Source organism: Saimiri boliviensis, chromosome 13, assembly GCF_048565385.1.
Source record: "Saimiri boliviensis isolate mSaiBol1 chromosome 13, mSaiBol1.pri, whole genome shotgun sequence".
Lineage (NCBI taxonomy): Eukaryota > Metazoa > Chordata > Mammalia > Primates > Cebidae > Saimiri > Saimiri boliviensis.
This window is the reverse complement of record NC_133461.1, coordinates 78,692,262-78,716,743: the sequence shown is the minus strand read 5'-3', so window position 1 is coordinate 78,716,743 and position 24,482 is coordinate 78,692,262. Positions and strand designations below refer to the sequence as shown.

The window sequence follows — 24,482 nt, the reverse complement described above, 5'->3', positions numbered from 1 at the left end:
ATGCACTTCCTGCCAGGGCTCAGATCCGCCTTCTTTGCAGGACAGAGGGTTTTGAAACTCAAATGGTGTGGGGCAAGGAAAGAGACAGAGAGTGGATGTCTGTGGAAAGTTGGGTAAAGTTTACTTATGGCGGGGGTGTGGGAGACGATGGGACCACTCGTGGCTGCGCTGTGACCAGCATCCCCGCAGAGAAGGCTCCAGTCCTCTCACCTGCTCCCGCCTGCCCAGGAACGGAGGGCCTACTGGCCCCACACTGGCGGGATTGCTTCTATAGGATCGGCGAAAGGTTAGTCCCTCAAAGGGTGGGATTTTTTCCCCTCCTTTTTTTTTTTTTTCCTTTTGCAACTCCTTTTCAGAAACAGCGCCTGTGCCTCCACGTCTCTGTTACACATATTGATTCTGACAGCTCAAATTAATATGTCAGATGCTGTGATCCTCGCTGGCGACAGGCCTTTTGACCCTATCAGCACAATCTGCTTCCCTGATTGAAAATCTCTGTGTCTCAAATTGATTCAGAGTTTTATAAACATCCTGCAGCCACGACTCAAGGAAGCCATCGATGAAAAACTTGGGAGAGCTTCATTTGCCTGCTTCTGCCCTGGGCCCGTCCAACCAGCAGGGCAGCTAGCAAAGGGACAAAAGAAAGGCTGAGAGTTCCAGGGACCCCCAGCTGAGGTGCTCCCCCTACACACCCACACACGCGCACACACAACCTGCCTGCATCCAGAAATGCAGTTGAAATGAGCCAGTGATGCTGGGCGCGGTGGCTCACGCTTGTAATCCCAGCATTTGAGAAGCCAAGACAGGAGGATCACCTGAAGTCAGGAGTTTGAGACCAGCCTGGCCAACATGATCAATCCCTGTCTCACTAAAAATACAAAAATTAGCCAGGTATGATGATGGGCGCCTGTAATCCCAGCTACTCGGGAGGCTGAGGCAGGAGAATCACTTGAACCTGGGAGGTGGAAATTGCAGTGAACCAAGATCATGCCACTGCACTCCAGCCTAGGCAACAAAGTGAGACTCCATCCCGAAAAAGAAAAAAGAAAAAAATAGTCTTTTTCTGGCTGGAACCATGGAGAGTGTAGAAGAGAAGTAGAAAAAGCAGAAGGTTCCTGTTGTGCCAGAAACCCTTAAGAAAAAGTGAAGAAATTTCATGGAGCTGAAGATAAAGTGCCTGAGAAAGAAGTTTGCCCAAAAGATGCTTCAAAAGGCAAGAAGGAAGCTTATCTATGAAAAAGCGAAGCACTATCACAAGGAATATAGGCAGATGTACAGAACTGAAATTCGAATGGCGAGGATAGCAAGGAAAGCTGGCAACTTCTATGTACCTGCAGAACCCATACCGGCATTTGTCATCAGGGATCAGGGGTATCAGTAGGGTGAGCCCAAAGTCCGAAAGGTGTTGCAGCCTCTTCGCCTTTGTCAAATCTTCAGTGGAACCTTTGTGAAGCTCAACAAGGCTTCAGTTAACATGCTGAGGACTGTAGAGCCGTATACTGCATGGGGGTACCCAAATCTGAAGTTAATAAATGAACTAATCTACAAATATGGTTGTGGCAAAATCAAAAAGAAGTGAATTGCTTTGACAGATAACACTTTGATTGCTCGATCTCTTAGTAAATATGGCATCATCTGCATGGGGGATCTGATTCATGAGATCTATACTGTTGGAAAATGCTTCAAAGAAGCAAATAGCTTCCTGTGGCCCTTCAAATTATCTTCTCCACGAGGCGGAATGAAGAAAAAGACCACCCGTGGCCGGGTTTCAGGCGTGGTGGCTCACGCCTGTAATCCAAGCACTTTGGAGGCCAGCGCGGGTGGATCACCTGAGGTCAGGAGTTCAAGACCAGCCTGACCAACATGGTGAAATTCCGTTTTTTTTAAAAAAAAAAAAAAAGAAAGAAAAAAGAAAAAGACCACTCATTTTGTAGAAAGTGGAGATGCTGGCAACAGGGAAGACCAGATCAGCAGGCTTATTAGAAGAACGAACTAAGGTGTCCACCATGATTATTTTTCTAAGTCGGTCAGTACCTGCTCTCAAATTGAAATATATTGATGTATTTGTGATTGCTTTTGTTGTTAGCCTGCCTTTGTCTTCCCTTTGCTAACGTGGCAAGTCTGGTGTGTGATAAAATTAAGCCAAATCAACAGCCCATTACATGCAAAGTCAGGGTTTAGTTTGTGTGAAGGACATCTCTTGGGTTTTTAAAAGGCTTTTCTTGGCTACTCTGGGCTCACAGCCTATGGGATAGCCCTGCAAAAATTAAAAATTTAGAAAAAGGCTTTTCTCTACAAAAGATCTTAATTTTTTTGTCTTTGAACTGCGCTGAGTGATTCAAATGGGTTTATTCTAAGAAAGCTTGTTTCACAAGCATTTGTACATTTGTAGGTAAGATAAATACAATTTTGGTTTATGGAAAAAATTATATTTAGTTCTAAAATTCATTTCTCAAACCTTCGCTTGTTTATAGACTACCATGTAAACAGGTTGTCTTCCTCCTCCTGCATTCCATTTCTGTGTTCTTGTTTTGCATCTTTTGCCATACTTAGGTGAGTCACTAACAATTGTTTCATATTGTGGGCATTATGAAGGAAGAAATGAAATTTGTGCCCAGGAATGCCTTATTTCTGAGCATTTGGTGAAATTAATCAGCAAAAACTTGAAAGGTCTGGGCTATTTTATAAATAACATTCGTCTATATGTCACCTACCATCTCACCTAGACTAGTGAACAATGTAGAGTGTAACATGAAGTACATACAATAAAAGTAAAGATGTTTGTAGTCCAAAAACAAAGGAAAAAGAAAAAAAAAAAGAAATGAGCCAGTGAGCCAGTGACAGGGTCAGCTCAGGCAACAGAGATTCTAGTTGCTGTATGACCTTGGAAGAGTTCCTGAAGCTCTCGGAGGTCTTCTCTTTGTAAAATGATGATAATGACGACTCTGCTCGATGCACCAGCGTTTCTGTAAGGATGGAGAGAGAGCTGCATTCTGAAAGCCGGGAATTGCGGCTGCTGTTAGAATACACCTCGAAGATGGACGAAACGAAATCAGCAAAATGCTGATGACTGTAAAAGCTGGGAGATGGGCACCGCACATGGAGAGTCGCTAAACGCTTCCCTCTAGTTTGCTAGAGTTTAAAATTTTCCCCGCTGATTTTTTCTTTTTTAAAAGTTTTATTTGTAATTGACAAACACTAATTTTACCGTATATACTTACGGGGTACAATGGGACATTTCAATACATGTATCCATTGTGGAATAATAAAATCGGGGTAATTGGTGTATCTATCACCTCAAATATTTATCATTTCTCTGTGGTTAGAACATGTAAAATTCTCTCTTTAAGCTATTTTGAAATGTGCAATATGTTATTATTAGCTACAGTCACTTTACTGTGCAACAGATCACCAGAACATATTCTTCCTGTGTCACTGAAACTCTGCACCCATTTACCAACATCCCCTTTCCCCAACCACCTCTCCCCGACACCCACACTCCCAGGCCTTTGGTAAGCACCATTCTGCTCCCTACTGCATGAGTTCAACATTTGCAGATTCCACATATCACTAATTTTTTTTAAAAAAGATACACATCAACCCATAAAGTGTGTGAGGTGTGTGTGTGTGTGTGCATGCACACCCACACCCAAGAAAAAGGACCAACCGTGGGGACGAGGCAGAGCTCTCTGCATGGGGATTGCCTGTCAGTAAGGATCCCTCTGTGTGGAGCCCATTCAGCTTCCTCCCGTGCCTCCAGCACCCTCCCGGGACCTCTGGCTGGGTACTTGGCTGACAGGAAGACCATTTGCCCACTCACCTGCTGTCTCCGGCACGGTTCCTTGACCCGGTGGGGTGTGGAGACTGGAGTGTGCTGTGGTGACCTCAGTCCTCAGCACCCAGCACATTGTTCATTAAATCAGCAATGCACCCTGCCAACCATTTGACTCCTCTGCTACCTTTGCCACACTCAGGCCTCCCTCCGGCCAGCCCATCAGGAAGGTTCCAGAACCTTCTATTTTGTGGCTGTTTTCCCAGGTACCCACAGCCAGCCAGCCCCAGGCCGGTCAGAGTGGACTGGAGGAGACCAGCATCTGATTTAAGTTTCTTCATGGGTTCTGTGGGTCCACGGAGGGTGTCAGGACCCTAACCACAGCAGCAGGAGTGGGTCGTGTACTGGTCAGCAGGTTTCAAGAGCAGCAGGCAGGGCAGGCCCCATGATACTGGTTCTCCTATTTCCTCCCCACATGGACAAAAGGAACACAGAATTCTCCCTCAGACTTCTCCAGGGCCTGAGGGTAACCTATAGGGGTCCCTCATCACCCACTCCCAGAAAGTAGCATCAGACTCTCTCCTTCCGCCTCTGCCCACCCCTTATATCGCTGCTTCCACCAGGCCACACTGGGGAGGGAAGACTGAAGAGGAAGGAAGGGAAGGGGAAGCTGTGATTATTTTGTGAACCGAGAGACACCAACCACAGCCCACACCCACAATAGGGCCCCACTTTGGGTCCCAGGATCCATCTCAAGCTACGGTGGGAGTTCTCGCCAGTCTCAGTTCCTCTGGTGAGGCAATGGTGAAGAATGACATTGATCATTGGCCTCGACGGAAGCAGACAGCTCCCTCCCACAGGTCACCACCCTGGAGCTCTGGGAAAAGAATGGCCACGACACCACTATCTCCCCCCAACTCCTCACCCCTGCACTCCCCAAGTTGTCACAAATCCAAATGCCTTTTGGAGGGTCTCCTTGAGTGCCAAGGAAGCAGAGAAACTACTCAACATCCGTTGTCTCCAAATAGACGACGACAAACAGATGCAACATTCACATCTTCAAATTCAACCTGTCTGGGGGTTCTCACTCTCTAACCCTGCCTCCTTGATCCAGGTGTGCCTGCAGTCCAGGAGAACACAGGGCCCCTAGGCTCAGACCCTGGCTGCCCCACTTAACAAATTCCTTCATCTTTCTGTGCCTCGGTGTTCTCATCCAAAAAAAAAAAAAAAATTGGGGATAGGCTAGGCACAGTGATTCACACTCATAATATCCCAATGCTTTAGGAGGCCAAGGTGGGAGGATCAGTTGAGGTCAGGAGCTCAAGACCAGCCTGGGCAACATAGCAAGATTTAATCTCTACAAAAAATAAAAAATTAGCCAGATGTGGTAGCACATGCCTGTGGTCCCAGCTACTTGGGAGGCTGAGGCAGGAGGATTGTCTAAGATCAGAAGTTGGAGGCTGCAGTGAGCTACGATCATACCACTACACTCTAGTCCAGGCAGTTGATGCAAGACCCTATCTCTAGAAAAATTTTATTAATATTATTTCCATTTTTTTATTATTTAATTTTTCTAGAGAGAGGGTCTTGCATTACTGCCTTGGCTGGAGTGTAGTGGTATGATCACGGCTCACTGTGAAGTGCTTAGAACAGTGTCTGATATATGGTAAATAAACTGTGAGTTAGCTCTCATCCTCCTCATCACTATTACCGATTATTACTGGCTTCTTTAAAATCGACCTTTTCCTTCCCTTCCTCCAAACTGAGCTTACTTACTCCTTCATCTACCAAGGAGTCTGTTCTCAAAATCCAAATTCTTTCTCAAAACTCAAATAGGAATTTTCTTTCTTTCAAATTCTCCTCCTCCCTCATGGTGACTCATGACCCCCCCAGACACAGGATTTTTTTCTTTTGCAAAACCAACAAAATGTCCTTTGTTCATCCATGAGCTTGCATTAATTGTGGCTGCCAGTTTACAAAGCTCTTTCTATTATTTATTTATTTTTAGAAATGGAATCACGCTTTTTTTCCCACAGGTTGAATTGCAGTGGCACAATCATAGCTGATTGCAGTCTCCTGGACTCCAGTGATCCTCCCACCTCAGTCTCCCAGGTAGCTGGGACTTAGAAGTGTGCACCACCATATCCAGCTAATTTTTTTTTTTTTTTAGAAATGGGGTCTTACTACATTGCCCAGGCTAGTCTCAAATCCATGGTTTCAAGTACTCCTCCCACCTTGGCCTCCCAAAGCATTGTAATTACAGGCATGAGCCACTGTGCCAGGGCTACAGATCTTTTTCACTTATAATATGCCGTTAATCCTTGGTGGAAGCTAGGCAAAGGAGGCAGTTTGCCCCAGCCCTTTCCCTTCCCACTTACAGCTTGTCAATGGCAGAGCTGAAGCTGGACCCCTGGCCTACCTGACCCTAAGTTCAGCGTTCTCCCAGAACCTCACCTGCCCCTGGTGAGACACACACCTGAGAACTAATGCTAGGCAGAGAGGAGAAGCCGTGCCCAGGACCCTTTTCCTCACCACATTTAGTGGTCTCTAGAACAGTTCATCTGAACTTTTTGGTTATTCCTAACTAAAAAGTTGCAGTGAAGATGGATTTAGGTCAACATGGGGAAATGTTTGTGATGCATCACTGACTTTAAAATAGGTTACAGGGGCCAGTCACGGTGGCTCACGCCTGTAATCCCAGCACTTTGAGAGGTCGAGGCAAGAGGATCACCTTGGCAAGAGGTCAGGAGTTCAAGACAAGCCTGGCCAACATAGTGAAATCCGGTGTCTACTAAAAATACAAAATTAGCCGAGTATGGTGGCACACACACCTGTAGTTCCAGCTACTTGGGAGGCTGAGACAAGAGAATCACTTGAACCTGGGAAGCAGAGGCTGCAGTGGGCCAAGATCGCACCACTGCAGTCCAGCCTGGGTGAGACAGAGCAAGACTCTGTTTCTTTAAAAAAAAAAAAAAAAAAATGATAGGCTGGGTGCAGTGGCTCATACCTGGAATCCCAGCAATTTGGGAGGCTGAGGTGGCATCACCTGAGGCCAGGAGTTTGAGGCTGCAGTGAGCTATGATCACACCACTGTATTCTAGCCTGGACAACAGAATGAGACCCTGTCTTTAAAAACAAAAAACATTATAAAGTATTATGTGCAACAGGGTTTCATTTTTCTGAAAATACACACATTTCAAGAAGAGGCTGGAAGGATAGATCTTCAGCTTTGACAGGAACCCTGGAAGTGTTCCTCAAATCTCTCCTGCTGGCACTTTAGCAGGGATTGGATATATACCTATCCTGGTGACCTGAGTCCTGAGAGCAGTGGGAAGACAAAGAGCAACAGGGGAAAAGCTGGCAGTGACAAGTCCTGGGATTTGGGGCAGCGGATACAACAGAAGAATTCATGTTTTTTATTCTCTTGTTTATCTGTACTGTCTAAATTTTCCATAAAACACATTATTGCATTTTTAATTTAAAAAAAAAAAATGAGACCTGGGGACAATGGACTCAGATGTTGAAATGTTCTGACATTCACCAGAGGCTGCAGGGCTTAGAGCTCTCTGCTTGCCAAGAAAAAATGACAAACAATAGGGGTCTCCTAAATGGCAGCCCTGGTCTTTCCAGGAAAGCCTTAGTTCCTCCTCACACTCAGAGTGGAGCCTCCAGGAATGGGCACCACCAGCCCCTCTAGGGAGAGAAAATGCCGTCACCTGCATCGCCATCACCAATGCAGGGTACCTTCGGCGCCTCGCCAGCACATTTTATTTTTTTATTTTTTTAATGTCCATAGGTTTTGGGGAACAGGTGGTATTTGGTTACATGAGTAAGTTCTTCAGTGCTGATTTGTGAGATTTTGCTGCACCCATCACCCAGGCAAGTATACATTGAACCCAACTTGTAGCCTGTTATCCCTCACCCACTTCCATCCTTTCTACCTAAGTCCCAAAGTTCATTGTGTCATTCTTCTGCCTTTGCATCCTCATAGCTTAGCTCCCACTATGAGTGAGAACATATGATGTTTGCTTTTCCATTCTTGAGTTACTTCACTTAGAATAATAGTCTCCAGTCCCAAATCACTTGAACCTGGGAGGTAGAGGTTGGAGTGAGCCAAGATCGTGCCACTGCACTCCAGCCTGGGTGGCAGAGGAAGACCCCGTTTCAAAAACAAACAAACAAAAAAGAATAATAGTCTCCAATCTCATGCAGGTGGCTATGAATGCCATTAATTCATTCCTTTTTATGGCTGAGTAGTATTCTATCATACATTGAGAGAGAACAGTTTCTTTATACACTCACTGATTGATGGGCTGGTTCCATATTTTTGCAATTGCACTTACATATTTTAATCATTTAATCCATACCACTGCCTCAAAGCAAGTGGGACACTCATCTTTTTCTCCATTGCACAGATCAGGAAACTGAGACTCAGAAAGGTGAGGGGATTTGCCCATGATTCCACAACAGTCAGAACCAGGGATCTACACAGCCTGGCTTTCTGGCATTCAATTGACCACACACACAGCAGGTCCCATCGGTACCTGGGATGGCCCAGGATTTATGGTGGGCATGTTGAGAAGCCACATCAGCCCTCCTGTTTCCCAAATAGCTCCCTTGGGTCCTTCTAGGGAGTGCCCCAACGTTGCCTGGCCTGAGAACTTCCTGACCAGAACCACTCCTGAGCCAGGTGACTGCAGAAGGGACCAGGTATGTTCCGTGGCTAATGCGACTGTGACAAGAAAGCACACACTGGGTGGATTAAATGACAGAGATGGATTGTCCCATCGCTCTGGAGACTTGAAGTCTGAGATCAAGGTGTCAGCAGGGTTGGCTCCTGCTGAGGGCTCCGGGGAAGGATCTGTTCCAGGCCTCACTCCTTGGTGGGCAGGTGACCATGACTTGGCAGGCAGGTGACCTTGGCTTGAATGGCAGGTGGCCATGTCTTGGATGGCAGGTGGCATGGCTTAGATGGTAGGTGCCCATGTCCTGGATGGCAGGTGGCCATGGCTTAGATGGTAGGTGCCCATGGCTTGGTGGTAGATGGCATGGCTTGGATGGTAAATGGCCATGTCTTGGATGGTAGGAGGCATAGCTTAGATGGTAGGTGGCCATAGCTTGGATGGCATGGTAAGAGGCATGGCTTGGATGGTAGGTGGCCATGGCTTGGTGGGTAGGTGGCCATGGCTTGGTGGGTGGGTAGCCATCTCCTCCCTGTGTCTTCACTTGATCATCCCTCTGTTCCTGTCTGTATCCAAATTTCCTCTTCTTATAAAAACATCAGTCATATTGGATTAAGGCCCACCCTAGTAAGCTCGATTTAATTTAATTACCCGTTAAAGACCCTATCTACAAAGATAATTACATTCTGAGGTTCTGGCAGGTTTAGGACTTCACTATTTGATTCTGTGGGCGGGGGTGACACAGTTAACCCCTAACAGGTAAAACCACCTTTACTTGGAAGGGTTCCCCACATCTCTCCTGCTGGCACTTCAGCAGGGACTGGATATACACCTATCCTGGTGACCCGAGTCCTGAGAAGGGTGGAAGACAAGGAGCAATAGGGCGAAAAAGCTGGCAGTGACAAGTCCTGGGATTTGGGGCAGGGGGTACAACAGGAGGGAGCTGGGATGATGGCTGCCAGCAAGGGTAGGCTGCCCACAGGCTGGTGTGAAACAAGGAGGTTGGCCCGGGGCCCAGATGACCCACAGGTCTGCAGAGACTGTCATTCCACTGGTGAGCAAGGCAGGTGCACCATAAAATATTTTTGCCTGTAAGGAAGGATTATTACAGGATAATTGTTTTCCTAGCAAGAAGAAGCAAAAATTAGAAAGCTCTGGAACTTTGGGCAAATCACTTCCATACCAATAATGAATGAGATTAGCCCAGAAGGCTTCCACCTTCCCCTCCAGTACTGATGTTTTCAGATTCTAAGACAGTGAATCTTTCTCCGAATTTCATTGGAACTGATAAGATTTTATCTGGGCTTGGCACATAGTAGGTGCTCAGATAAATCCAGCTTCCTCCCTCCAGCTGCTGCCTTCCACTCTATGGCTATGATCAACTCCCAGTTCCTCCTTTTAGGTTAAAACAAGAAAGAGGAAGAAGAGGGGCATCATTCGATGCTGGGTGTACGACGCCCTCAGAAAGAATGCCCCAGAAACCGATGACAGTGGCTGCCTGTGAGAAGAGGGAACACAACAGTGAGGGGTCAGAAATGAGAGCAATTGTCCTTTTCGCTGCATCTTTCTTTATACCTTTTTGCTTTTAAACCACTTGGATGTATTACCCATTAGATTAATTTTACATTTTACAAGATTGCAAAAGAATGAGATAACCAGCACACATAGAGCCCTGAGTTTGTGACACTTCCTTACTCCTGATCATCTCCAGCCTGGCCCTGTCAGTGGGTCCTGGTCCTTCATCTTCATCCTCGTGTCAGTGATGCTACTGAGCCACTGATCCTGCACAGTATCAAGTAACCCCTACACAAATCCTATGACCTTCACACCAATCTTGGAGCTAGGGAATAGTGTTGCCTCCATGTTAGAGGAGAGAAAACTGAGGAGCTCAAAACACAATAAACTAACTGAAGAGGCTGGGCGTGGCAGCTTGTAATCCCAACACTTTGGGAAGTTGAGGCAGGCGGGTCACGAGGTCATGAGTTCAAGACCAGCCTGGCCAACATAATGAAACCCCGTCTCTACTAAAAATACAAAAATTAGCTGGGCGAGGTGGCAAGCGCCTATAATCCCAGCTATTCGGGAGGCTGCAGCACAAGAATTGCTTGAACCCAGGAGGCAGAGGTTGCAGTGAGCCAACATCACACCACTGCACTCCAGTCTGGAGACAAAGCAAGACTCTGTCTTGAAAAAAAAAAAAAAAAAAAGAGCCGGGCGCGGTGGCTCAAGCCTGTAATCCCAGCACTTTGGGAGGCCGAGGCGGGTGGATCACAAGGTCGAGAGATCGAGACCATCCTGGTCAACGTGGTGAAACCCCGTCTCTACTAAAAATACAAAAAACTAGCTGGGCGTGGTGGCTCGTGCCTGTAATCCCAGCTACTCAGGAGGCTGAGGCAGGAGAATTGCCTGAACCCAGGAGGCGGAGGTTGCGGTGAGCCGAGATCACGCCATTGCGCTCCAGCCTGGGCAACAAGAGTGAAACTCCGTCTCAAAAAAAAAAAAAAAAAAAAAACAAAGAAAGAAAGAAAGAAACTACCGGAAGATCCCACCAAGTGCATCCAGCTCCTGAAGCTACACACTGGGCTATTAGTTGTCACCCCTCCAACCCCTCCTGCCCCACATCCACTCCGAATGTGCATGTCCTGGCCCCTCAATATAGGCCAAGGATCTAGAGGAAAGAGTTTGTATCATTTATATTTATATTTATATTCTCCATCCCTCCCCCTTCTCCACTCTACCAAAAAAGTAATAGTAGTTTTCCTAGCCCTGAGCAAAAATGAGCATTTGTTCAATAATTGCTGGATTGAATTAAACTTATCAAAAATGGAGTCCCCTTCCAGACCACAGCCTTCATCATCATCATCATCATGGACAAATGTTTCATGAGACATCTACACTGTGCTAGAATCTGGAGAAGATTTATAGATGCTTCGGTCTGGCAGATCTAGAAAGAGCTTCTAGATAATACTTCAGAGTAGAGCAGATTACGGAGTACCGCTGGAAATTTTTGCAAAACTGCCTTTTCCCTCCTCCTATCCCACACACACCCACGCACACTCATAAAATATTCTCAGTTCAGGTAAGGTGTTTCGGCCATAAATCCATCATGATGGGGCAGGAGGTTTTATCTGGCAATTACAGAGCTTCATTGCACAGCAGTTATCAATTCAAGGAGGAAAGATACTTGGCTCGCCTATCTCCTCACCTCCCAGCTCTGGTGGAGACACCTGTCGGGAGAGGCAGCAGCTATGTTTCAGGCCTGACATCTCAGAAGCCTGACTGGGATGGGGCTGGCCCTGGGGCTGGGCAAGGTGCTTCCAGACAGAACTGGGACTGGGTGCCCTCCTCAGATGGGAGCAGGGCATGGCTTTCAGAACGAACCCCCCACCAAACGCAGGGAATTCTCCTTCACCCCCTTGATCCTTAAGAGAAGGAGCTCACCCTGTCCTGTAAACAAGAAATCTGGTCCTACGGTTTGAGATCAGAAGCATTTTGCCTCTGGAGTTTTCTCAGAGATGGGAGGTCAGTATTCCAATGCCACGGATAATCTTCAAAGTCATTCTCATGGGAACTAAGCTATGCCTATCACTGTTAAGTTTACAAAACACCTGCTATGCACTATCTCATTAGCTATTATTTCACAATGCTCCAATGAGGTCAGCAGGGCAAATGCTCTATACCCCTATGTTCACTTGAGTCACAATGAGATAAAGTGACTTGTTCAAGATCACACAATTAGTTAATGACGTAGATTAGGTTGGATCATCTGAGGCTGCCAAAAAAGATGGACAACCCCTGTCTTCTCCCTTTGACTTCAGAGGGCACAGAGAAGCTGTGATTTGCGCCTTGGCATGGCAAAGCCCCCTAGTGGGGTAAGAGTCTCTCTGTCCACAGTGACCACACACAGGCTGCAAATCCATAGGTACCTTCGTGGCTTTGGAAGAGGAGGAAGAGATGCACCTTGGACCTTCTTTATTCTCCATTCCTTTCTGTCCTTCAGGCCCAGGCGGGTAGGTCAGCCCCAGAGAACTCTCAAATGACCACTGCAGGAGGAAGTGAGTGCAGAGTGTGATACCACTCACATCCCAGCCCAGACTGTTTGCTCAGCTGGGAGGCGGTGTTGCAATTCTTCTTCCTGCAGAGATAACACCCTTCTCATGGCTGCAGGCATCACCTATCTCCTCTAGGCTGTGCTCCTACTTGTCCATCTCTGCTTTGACCTTGTTTCCAGGATCCAGGAAGGACATTTGCATGTGGCTGCCTCCCCCCACTGCAATCTACAAGCCTGAAATTGGAGGTGTTCATTCCATTCCCCCATGGGCCCCACTTTTTCTCACTTTCTCTCTCCCCAAGCTGGAAACCTCAGATCATTTCTAAACTCTTTCTTCCCTTTGCATTTCAATGAAGAGAAGTTTCAGCAATACATTTTATCACTGTTCAATCTCATCGCATTCCATGCTTAAGGCTCAAAGAGACCTACAGAAAGAATACTGTTGTTCACTCAGTGGGCAAAAGAGGGGAAGCCCAGCCCATTTGCAGTGGGAGTCTCTTCCTCTCCCTCATCTGTGGCCCTGACTCTAGACCTGGGTTTCAAGATGTTGGAATGGTGTCTCTCCCTGTCACTACCCCGCACATAGCACAGTGCCCTGGTAAACATGAGGCCTCAGAAACTCTCCCTGCACCAGGCACTTCGAATGTAAGCTTTTTGTTTGTTTTTTTGAGACAAGGTCTCGCTCTGTCACCCAGGCTGGAGTGCAGTGGTGCGATCATGGTTCACTGAAATCTTGACCTCCTGGGCTCAAGCAACCCTCCCACATCAGCATCCCCAAGTAGCTGAGACCAGAGGCATGCACCACCATGCCTGGCTAATTTTTGTATTTTTTGTAGAGATGGAGTTTCAACATGTTGCCCAGGTTGGTCTCAAATTCCTGGGCTCAAGGGATCCCCTCCTGCCTCAGCCTCCTAAGTTGCTAGGATTACAGGTGTAAGCCACCATGCCAGGCAAGGAACTTAGAGTTCTTAATACTAATCTGCCTTCTAGCATTCTCCAACAATGGGGAAAGAAACCAGAAAACAAACAGAAGGGACAGGTCTTTGGTTTAGAAACCACCTTCACTCTGTCTGGCTTCTTTTCATTTTTAAACCTATCTGCTTATTTTCTATTTTTGAATGAGTCTGACTCCATCTATCTACCCAGTCTTACTCCCTGACAGCTCCTGACAAACTCACTCTGAACTATGGACACACAGATCTGGCTCCAGTGCAGTTTAACTGCACTGAACTCTGTGTCCATCAGGCAATAAGGGTAGGCAAGCGGCAGGGTCTCCGGGGCGAGAATCATGAGCCCTGCCTGGCCTCTCTTCTCCCCAGTGCTGGAATTGCCATTGGCAGGGAACAATCTAGAAGACGGGATGGGGCTTCAAAAGCAAATGTGGCCGGGCACAGTGGCTCATGCCTGTAATCCCAGAACTTTGAGAGGCTGAGGCAGGTGGATCACCTGAGGTCGGGAGTTCAAGACCAGCCTGACCAACATGGTGAAACCCCCATCTCTATTAAAAATACAAAAATTAGCCAGGTGTGGTGGCAGGCACCTGTAAATCACAGCTACTCAGGAGGCTGAGGCAGAAGAATCACTTGAACCCAGGAGGCAGAGGTTACGGTGAGCTAAGATCATGCCATTGTACTCCAGCCTGGGTGACAGAGCAAGACTCTGTCTCAAAAAAGAAAAAAAAAAAAAAAAAAGCAAATGCACCTGGGAGAACGAAATGTTGACTTAAATTCAGGCTCAGGTGTAAATGACTGCTCGCAGGTGCTTTCCCGAGAGCTGATTGGTGATGACGGAGGAGGAGAAGGAGCACCCAGGGTCAAGGCAGTCAGCAGGCTTTGGTGGGCAGAGCACTGGGCTGAGTCTGGGGATGGGAGATCTAGACCCCAGTCTGCCTATAATTTATCTGATGCTTTTTAGGAAAGTTATTCTACCTCTTTGAGCCTCGACTTACAAATCTATAGCAGGGGACAATTCTACTAGGTAATCGCTAAGGTCCTTTTCAGACCTGGCAAACTGTGACTCCGTTGTCGCCTCTAGCCTCCCCCCATTTGTCTTTACCTCGCACTGTTCATTAACATTATCATGTGTGTGCCCAAAACTCCCACTGTTCAGACCAGAGCCAAACCCAATGCCTCCCAAGCAGATTTAGAAACCAGGGTCGTCAAAACCCTGAGGAATGCAGAGAGAGACAGACGTCTGAATCTCAACATACTCAATGATCCTTTGGAATCAGCACGGGGGTGGAGCTCCATTAACATGACATAAGACCATGTGGTCACACATATGAAATTCCCGTCATCCCTCAGATTTGTGGAGTGATTTATCGTAAGTCACCCCCTTTCCGATCGCTTTTCTAATTTGATCTTCTCTAAAATGTGGGAAGCGGACGGGGCAAGATGCTTTACCCCCATTTCCTAGATTGAGAAACTGATTCTCGGACGGAAGAATCACAGGAAGTGAGTGGCAGCGGAACCTCCAATTCAGCTCAAGTGAGGAGTCCTCATGTCCCATGCCCGCACCACCCACTGCCGCTTCCTTTCTTATTTTCCACCTCTGGTTCGAGATACAAAAATGAGGGAGAAAAAGGCGGAGGAGGTAGCTGTGCAGGAAACTCTGGGTGAGTGATGAAGTCCGCGGAGGCTCAGTCGCTCCTGTCAGCTCTGTCTCGGCTCTCCCTTCTCACTGCCTGGTGCCGGAAACCTCGAACCACTGCCCTCCTACCGCAGCCTCCCGCCCGGGACAGCACTTTGTCCTGGTACACGGGAGGCCAGTTCGCTGCAGCAAGCCCCACAGCTGTTAGCTCTCATACGCCCCTTCCCCTTCAGCTCTGCCTGGCCAAGGCCAGGCCTACTCTGGGATAACTACGAAGCAGGTGACCTCCACTCATGACTAATTGTGCAAGTAGGGCAGAGGTAAGAACAATCCCAGGAAAGGGAGCGGAGGCAGGGAGAGAGAGAAAAATAGAGAGAGAGAGAGAGAGAGAGTGCGCCACTCTAATAAGAGGGTAATTGCCCTGTTTAGGATTACAATCTGCCAACATTTCACTAAACTTTATGACACATGATGACAAATTAATAAGCTGGATGCCTCTCTGTGTGCCTTAAACAGACCTTCCATGGGTTCCCTCCCATGCCTCCTCGTGCAGGGAGGTAACCCCCACAGCCAGAAGCAAACACAGGACCAGCCAAAAGAAAAAAAAGTCCCCAGCAAGGTGTGGGAGAAGGGAACCAAAGAGGTGGGGAAACTGGTTATTTCTGTTGTCAAAATGGCCCCAGCAATAAATCACCATTAATAATACTGTCATCTATCAAAGAGGTGCTCTGGTTGCCAAGGCCTTTGAAGTGGCAGCACCTATAATTTCCCACCTATAAAAGGGACCTTTGTGCATATGTCATGCTGGAAGCTGACAAGAGCAAGACACCAAGGAGCTCGCACCGTCTCCACGCCCATCCCGATGGCGAGCCCGCTCCCTCCCTCACCCGAGATGGCCCTCGGCCTTCCTGACTTCATTCACTTACTGGAAGGCAGAGGGGCTGGGTGGAAGGAGGGCTGGGGAGTGCCAGGAGTGGCTGCATGTCCAGACAGATCCCGGAGCTCCCAGCCCCTCTCACCAGCCTAGCCGTGCTGTGATGCGGAGGGACCCCTCCCATCCTCCCTCAGCTCCAACCCCCAGGAGCGAAGACCTGAGGGATCCTGAGGTCTAAGAAAATGTCTGTCAAAAAGGGAGCCCTGCTGGGCACAGTGGCTCACACCTGTAATCCCAGCACTTTGGGAAGCTGAAGCAGGTGGATCACCTGAGGTCAGAAGTTCAAGACCAGCCTGGTCAACACAGCGAAACCCCATCTCCACTAAAAATACAGAAGTTAGCCGGGCATGGTGGTGAGCACCCATAATCCCGGCTACTTGGGAGGCTGAAGCAGGAGAAGTGCTTGAACCTAGGAGGTGGAGGTTGCAGTGAACCAAGATCGCACCACTGTGCTCCAGCCGGGGTGACAAAAAGAAACTCAGTCAGAAAATAAAAAAGGGAACCCTAACACAGTGTCACTAGGGTGTCTCTCCAAGTGTCTCCACTAGGGATCGGGAAATTACAGGGGACATGGGGCATGAGGATGCCTCACTTGACTGGAGTTGGCGGCTTGGCTGCTACTCACTGGCTGTGAGTCCTCCGTCTGAGACTTGGTTTCTCAATATGGAAAATGGGGATGAAAATTCTTGCCCTGTCTACTTCACACAGTTCTACTGAGGAGCCAATTAGATAAGGGATGGGAAAGGGGAAACTAGATGGTCATAGAATCTGCATCTTAATCCAGCTCCCCAGGAAGTGAGTTTCACACACTCGAAAGTCTAAGAAGCACTGGCCCATGGTCCCTTCCCCTCTGCCGAACCGGGAGCATGAGCGCCATAGAAAGGTGGCTATGGCTGCCTCCCCAGAAACTGATCGCCTCCCAGTTCTGGAGGCTGGAAGGCTAAGACCAAGGTGCTGGCAGGCTTGGTTCCCTCGCGGGCCCCGCCACGGATTGCAGGCAGCTGTCTTCTTTCTGCGCCTTCACAGGTGCTCCCCTCTGCACTTGTCTGTGTCCACAGGGCCCCTTATCCAACAAGGACACCATTCCTGTTGGACTAGGGCCCACCCTAATGAGCTCATTTTAACCTAATTACCTCTTTAGAGACCCTCTCTCCAAATATAGCCACAGTCTAAGGTACTGAGGTTAGGATTTCAATATATAAATTTTGAGGGGGAGAGAATTTAGCCCCTAAAGGGCCTTAAAGCTCAGCCCAGGATGAGCCCTGGCCGGATAGAAAAAAGGCCCGAACAGCTACTTAGCTGCTGCCAACATCTGAAACTCTCATTTCCTGGTCTCTGGGATAAATCTTCTGAGTTAACTGAGCCCAGCCCCCTATTTCCCCACTGCACCTTGTGGGTGATTTGTCTTTAGATTTAAAGTAGGGATGCCAGGTGTGATGGCTCATGCCTATAATCCCAGCACTGTGGGAGGCTGAGGCGGGAGGATTGCTTGAGGCCAGGAGTTTAAGACCAGCCTGGGCAACATAGTGAGACCCCCATCTCTACAAAAAGAAAAAAATTAATTAGCAAGAGTGATGGCATGCACCTACAAAAATAAAGAAGTAAAATAGGCCCACATCCCATCCAAGAGAAGAGGCTCCACCTTGATCCTGCCTCCTAGTGAGGTCCTTTTGAATGTCACTTAGAATCCCAAGGCATTTCTAAAAGTGAACATGTGTTGAGAATAGTGTGTACTCTGTCCCCAGTACTGTTCTGAGAACTGATATCATTTCATCTGTACAACTACCTATGAGGTAGGAACAAACAAGGAAAGTGTTGGGTAATTTGCTCAAGGCCAACAGTTAGCAAGGGCCAAGCCTGGCCTGGAACCCACGTCTTTGTGACTCAAGCCCACGTCTTCATCCCCAATGCTTTTCTGCCTCCTCTCTATACGTGGAGAGGCCAAGCCATCAAAGTTTGAGTGGCCCCTGCCGCCTGTGATCACTTGAGGAGCCGCTAGGAGTTTAGGACTAGACTTTATTATTTTATGGAGGATTTAAAGCTATTTTTATCTGTGGGGTATTGCTCCAAAACCATGACCATATATTTTTATGTGTTTTATAAAAGTGCATGTGTAGTTTATTGATAGCAAGGTTGGCATGCATTTGTTCTGTGAATCAGCTCCAGCTGGAGTTCCTGGGAATCCCACTCGAAGATCTCAGGGTCTCCTTCTGCTGATGGCTCTCCCTTCCACGATCAGTCCCCTCCCTCTGCCTCAATTTTCATGTTAGTAAATGAAGGGGTTAAGCTATTTCTACATTCCCTTCCTTCCTTGGCATTGTTGATTCCTAGGAAGCCCTAAAGAGGAGAGAGGATGGTAAGAGTTTGCGTAAACGTCCCTGCACCCCAAGCTTGAAAACTCAAAGCTCTGCCCCAAGGTTTCCATTAATCTTGGGACAAAGACAAGGACTTCAAGACCCCATACCTATGAACGGGAGAGATTCCTGCTGCTTCAGCACCTCCACCCCTTCACCTCTGCACTGAGGAGGCCCCCATCACCAGGAGGAAGGAAGCCTGCCCCGCAAGAGGGCACCCCCAACAGCCCACCAGCTCCCGTGCCCAGCTGCCCCTGAAATCCTCTGATTCATTCATTTTCTCCAGCAGCCTTGACTTTGTCATGGGTACCAGTCACGTAATCCCTGAGATGTCTTGAGGTCCTTTTGAATGTCACTTAGAATCCCAAGGCATGTCTAAAAGTGAACATGTGTTGAGAATAGTGTGTACTCTGTCCCCATAGAGCAGTCCTGGGCTCTATGCACACTCCAGAACAGTGAGGAGCTTCAAAAGCTAGGGAGCCCTTTCCCGATGCTTCCATGGGGTCTCGACGATGCCTGAGGCCTTGATGCTCTGCCATGGATTGGCGGTTTGGAAATGGTTTCATGGTCTCGCTGTCCTAAGGATCCCTGGTTGTGTGACTGGGAACAAACCCTTCAACTTTCCAGGCACAGTTTTCTTCTGTAAAACGAGAGGGTTCGGTGCAAGGTTCCTGAGGCCCAGGGGCCTTGTGGCTGAGTTTATCTCCCCCACCCACTGTCCGTCCACCTATAGAAGTACTCATAAAGTATTTCACAGCCACAAGGGAAAGGCACACAGGTCCCCCAGCCCCCCCACACACAGAGGAGCTGCACCCGCACCCCTCCCTCAAGGCTGGGCTTCCTCCCCTTCAGCACACGCAAGCTCTTCTAGGCCTCCCAGCCCTTTGCAGCAGCTCCCCGGAATGGAATGGCCCAGCCATGGCTTCTCAGAGGACAGCTTCTTGGCAGAGCCGGCAGTGGGTGGAGTACAGCACATTTTTTCCTTTGAGGTCCAAAGGGCTGTCAACCCTCTTCAGCTGCCCCGGGGCCCGACAGCCACAGAGAGAGATTTACGACCTGGAGAGCTTTGATCTGGGCCTCTGATAAACATCAGGAACAGCTCGACCCTAAGCCCTGAGGAGAAGGTTTATGGATCAGAATGCAGCCTCCTGGAGAAAACCAGCCCAGGAGGGGGTGCCCAGGGTCATATTGGCCCCTTAAAGTTCTCTCATCAAGCAGAGCCACTGCCATCCACCCTTGCCTTCCAGGGAAAGGGACACAGCTGGGTGGCTGAGGCCTTTGAACAAGACGCAACACTGATCAGAGAAAGGTGAAGATCCTGTCAAAGGTTAAACTGGGGCAGGGGTGGAGGCGGTGGGCCCAGGCCTCTGAAATTCACCACCCTCGCTCACCTGTTCTTCCAAACAGCATTGCCCAGGTTTCTCTAAACCACAGACCAAGACAGCAGAGAGAGCATGCGCCAAATAAGATCTGAGCTGAGAAAGGAATGTTTCACCCGTGGGTTTTGTTGTCCCTGTTCTTGTTGTTGACATGTTGTTCTTGGTGATGATGGGGGTGGTTAATTGCTTGATTATATTTCATCCCTGCCTTCTTTCCAAAAGGACAGGGGGCTGGGAGAGTCTCTGTGTGGTCACAAAACCCTCATGGCTCTTTCCCATGCCCTCCACTTGGCCATGCGGGATGGCAGGGAATCCATGCACCCTCTTGGAACAGCCCCAGTCTTGCTGATTGAAAAGAGATCCCAGGAACAGAGCTACATCCAAGGTAAAGGAGGGGCCAGACGGTCTCCTCTGGATGCCACCTTAGATGGGTTGCCTCGAGTTTAAGGTCTCAGCCGCCTCCATAAAACTGTTCCCCTCTGCGAAGCAGCTTCTGCTCTGGGGAGGTGGAGGAGGTCTCAAAGCAAGTCTAGCAGGCGAGGTCTTCACTCCGGGGTCTGGAGTGTTCTACAGACATCGGGAGATGTACATCCATCTAAAGAGACACTCTAGAGAACCTGCAGCTCTTCACTGCACCCAGCAAACCAGCCTGTGGCCCACGCATGCAGGAATAAATACATATTTGCTGAGCACTAAATTGGGTCTAATAACCCTGGCCTGTCTCGCAGGGTCATCCTGAGAAATAGCTGATGTCAGACGATGAGCGTGAGCAGCTGTTCTCCATTTGCACTCAACAAGAGAAAAGGGCCTTAAATTTCAGCGGGATGGATTAAGGTTAAACATTAAGAACAGCTTCCTGGCTAGAAGGGTTGTGAAACACTGTAATGTGTTACCAAGGGATGCTGTAGACATTCCTCTCTCGATGAGACTTTAAAGAGGAAGGAGGCTGGTGATCTGCCCAGGAGGTTTTATTAGGAACTTTATTAGGTCATCTGGTCCATCCGCCTAACGGCAAGGGCTTGGACGAGACACCCACCAAGCAAGGCCTTTCAGGGCACAGGAGGGCCTCCAAAGTTCCTCACAATCAAAAAGGCTGAAAAACTCCCTGGGCCCTAGACAGGGAGAAAAGAGAAATCAGAGCCAACAGCAAGGCCACCCTTTGGGGCCTGATTTCAAGCTTCAGCTAGTGTTGGTCACCCATAGCAATAAGTGGGAGAAATGTGATTCTCAAGCCCTCCAGAGACCAAGACAGTAATTTACCAACCAGCACCAAGTGAAGCTACCCCACCCACAGGGACCTGGAAAGCCAGGTCAGCCCCTGGCATTCCAAGGGCAAACAGGTCACCAGTTCTGATGGGTGGGAGTGAAAGATGAACAACGGTAAGATCATACATCCGGCTGGGCATAGTGGCTCACATCTGTAACTCCAGCACTCACGGAGGTCAGCGCAAGACCACTTGAGGCCAGGAATTCGAAACCATCTTGGCCAACATAGTGAGACTCCATATTAACTAAAAAAATAAAATAAAATTAGCTGGGCACGGTGGTGTGCACCTGTAATCCCAGCTACTTGGGAAGCTGTGGCAGGAGGATCGCTTGAACCCAGGAGTTTGAGGCTGCAGTGAGCTGGAATCATGCCACTGCACTCCAGCCTGGGCAACAGAGAGCAACCCTGTCACAAAACACACACACACACACACACACACACACACACATCTTATTGCCAGTGGAACAATCCACCCATTTCACAGATAGGGAGACTGGGGCCTTGATATGAGCAATGTCTTCATATCAGTACTTTGTATCAGAGTTAGGACTGGAAAACCCTGGTTAGGGGCCTGACTTTATCATTCACTACTTGTGTGACCTCAAGCAAGTCATTTAACAACCTCAGGCCCTCAGTGGCCTCCTCTACAAAATGGGCAGGTTATAATCAGGAAACCTAACACACGGAGCGCTGTCAAGTCCAGAGCGCCATCGATGGAAAGCGACTGCCCTTGTTGCCATCACTCTCACTTCTAGTCCTTTCCGTTCATCTAACTGCTGTCAGTGTGGCCCTTTAACTTGGAGGGGATCCTTCTAAGTCCTCAGATTAACAGAAAAGTGAAATATTTAATCTTTAAGACCATGGAAGGTATCTCATTGGTCTTAGTCATCCTCCCATCCAAGCCACTTGTTTTGCAGATGAGATAGGAGAGTATCCACAACACTCAGAGAAAGACAGCAGAGAACACCCTAGACAGAGGTCAGGGGTGGGGAGGAAATGCCAAGGATACGCTTGCTTGACCTCTCAGTGCAGCTCCCTGGTCCTGGGTATGGTTTTCAACTCATTAACCTGAAATCCTAGGTATGCCAAGTCATTCTTTGGCCTCCATTTCCTTCGTAGCCTCTGTTTACGCAGTCCCTAAGGTGCCTGGTCTTGGGGTTAGCACCTTGGGTGGAGGAGGGGGGGTCTCACAAAATCATTCTTGACTAACCTGATGGACCCCGGGAATCTTCCAGTCTCTCACCATCTTCAGCCCTCCCCACCCATTCACCTTCTGCTCAGTCCCACCCGTCTCTATAAGGTCAATTCCCACCCAAGGCAAGAGCAACTCAACACAATACAAGGACATCTGGTGAGCAACTAGTATTTACAAGACTCTATATAAGCAGATATTATCTAACTTGACTCCCCTGCAACCATCATGGAAGATAGTTATCATCGCTCACCTTTACAGATAAGGAAGCCATGAATCAGAGGTTAACCAACATGACCTAGTGACACAAGCAGCAAAGGTGGCACATCTGGGGTTAAATTCTGGTCTCTGAGGCCCCAGCGCCCATCCTCTTTTGAAGGGGCAGCTGCTCCCATCCCAGACCTGGGATTCCATCACTATTCCTAAATGTTTCTGACACTGTCTGCCAGTTCTGATGCTGCAGCCTTCACCTTGACTCCAAGCCTGAGTCCCCCTCTCAGGGAAATCCTGTGTCTCCTGGGATGAACAGAGTCACCTCCCTATTCCCCAGTTCCTGGAGTTCCATGGTGAATAACAGACATGCCGTAGGGTAGCTTGCTGACCAGGATTTTCAAGCATCCAGATTCTATGAGGGCCCTCTGCCTATCTGGAGGGTACGTCCCCTTACTCCCCTGCCTGGGTGATGCCGCATCTTTGGGCTATAATATACAGGCAGGAAAGGACTCCTCGCAAGGCCCACTCATCCTAGAGCATCTCACCTGCCTGTTGTTGCACTTGGCCAGATTCCCCTTAGTCAAGCCCAGACTAAGGCACAGCAACCAGGCCTGCTGGAGACACCTCCAGATAGGGCCACGGTGGCACAGCAGTAACAAGAACAGGGCCAGGCATGGTGGCTCATGCTTGTAATCCCAGGTCTTTGGGAGGCCAAGGCAGGCAAATCACCTGAAGTCAGGAGTTCAAGACCAGCCTGGCCAACATCATGAAACCCTGTCTCTACCAAAAATACAAAAAATTAGCCTGGCGTGGTGGTGCACACCTGTAATCCCAGCTACTCGGGAGGCTGAGACAGGAGAATCACTTGAACCTGGGAGGCGGAGGTTGCAGTGAGCTGAGATCACACCACTGCACTCCAGCCTGAGTGACTGAGTGAGCGTCTATCTCAAAAAAAAAAAAGAACAGACTCGGGTCACACTGACTAGCGGGAGCTCTTGGCAAGTTCCCCATCTACACCTCAGTTTCCTCATCTATGACATGGAAATATGAGTACCTACCTCATAGAGTTCTGATGAGAATTACATGAGCTAATGTTTGTGAGCAATTAGACCAGAGCCTGGCACCTGGTTAGTACAACCTACATGTTATTCAACAAGAGTAAAGGCCTATACTCTGAAATCGGAAAACCACAGGCCGGGAATCCAGTCACAGGCTCAGGGAATCTTAAGGTTGGAGGGAACCACCTTTCTCCCAGTGCGATTGTCCTTGCTCCCACAGCACCCACAGGTGAGCCTGCAGCCTCCGGAATACCCGCAAGGATAAGCAGTTTACTACCTTACAGGCAGACTAGCTCAAGGTTCAACAATTTTCTTTCTTTTTTTTTTTTTTTTTTTTTTTTTAACCTTGAACAAAAAGCAGCCTGCCTGAAGCTTCCATCTACCGGCCTGTGCCCTGAGTCCCAGAGCCTCCTCCCTTTCCTGTGACAGCTCAGCCCCGCATTCCCTCCTCGCCCTGCTCTGGGCACCCTCAGCTCTGCACCATGATTAGCAGGCGGTTTCCATGCTGGCGCGTCATGCAAACCAGCCCAGAGCATTTTTCCCGGCTCCCCACACCTTCTCTCTCCTGAGCCCCCAGGCCAGCATACCAGCACGCACACCCGTGTTGACAGCTCCCAGGACGGCTCAGCCAGGCAGGGCGTGGTCCAGAGCCAAGTGGATGGTGCCTGGGGACAAAGTAGAGCATGTGGGCTCTGAGAAAAGCCTCCAAGCACGTGGCCCAAGACAGAGAAGGGGAGGCTTATTCCAGAATCCGCCTTAACATGGCAAAAAGGACAGGTGAGGGGGATCTGGGAGGCACCAGGCAGTCTCCGGCCCCTTTGAAGGGCTTGAGCATCTGGGCTGAGCGTCTTCTTCCATTCCTTTAATCAATGTGAAAACGGGTGGGAAGGATAATGCAGAGTCTTCAATACTTAGGCGCAAGTGAAACTGATGTTTTTTGAGGGGTCAGTGACAGTTTGGTTTCCCAGAGTGAAAAGAGATTTTGGCAAAC

General features: G+C 48.6%; 1 long non-coding RNA gene and 1 pseudogene across 1 annotated transcript in view; one reads left to right on the top strand and one right to left on the bottom strand.

The window, feature by feature from the left end:
* LOC141580833 (uncharacterized) overlaps positions 1–24,482 on the bottom strand; it is a 193,524-nt gene that overhangs the window by 26,440 nt on the left and 142,602 nt on the right. The gene's annotated exons all lie outside the window — the stretch shown is intronic.
* On the top strand, positions 1,076–1,996 carry LOC120361536 (large ribosomal subunit protein uL30-like; annotated as a pseudogene).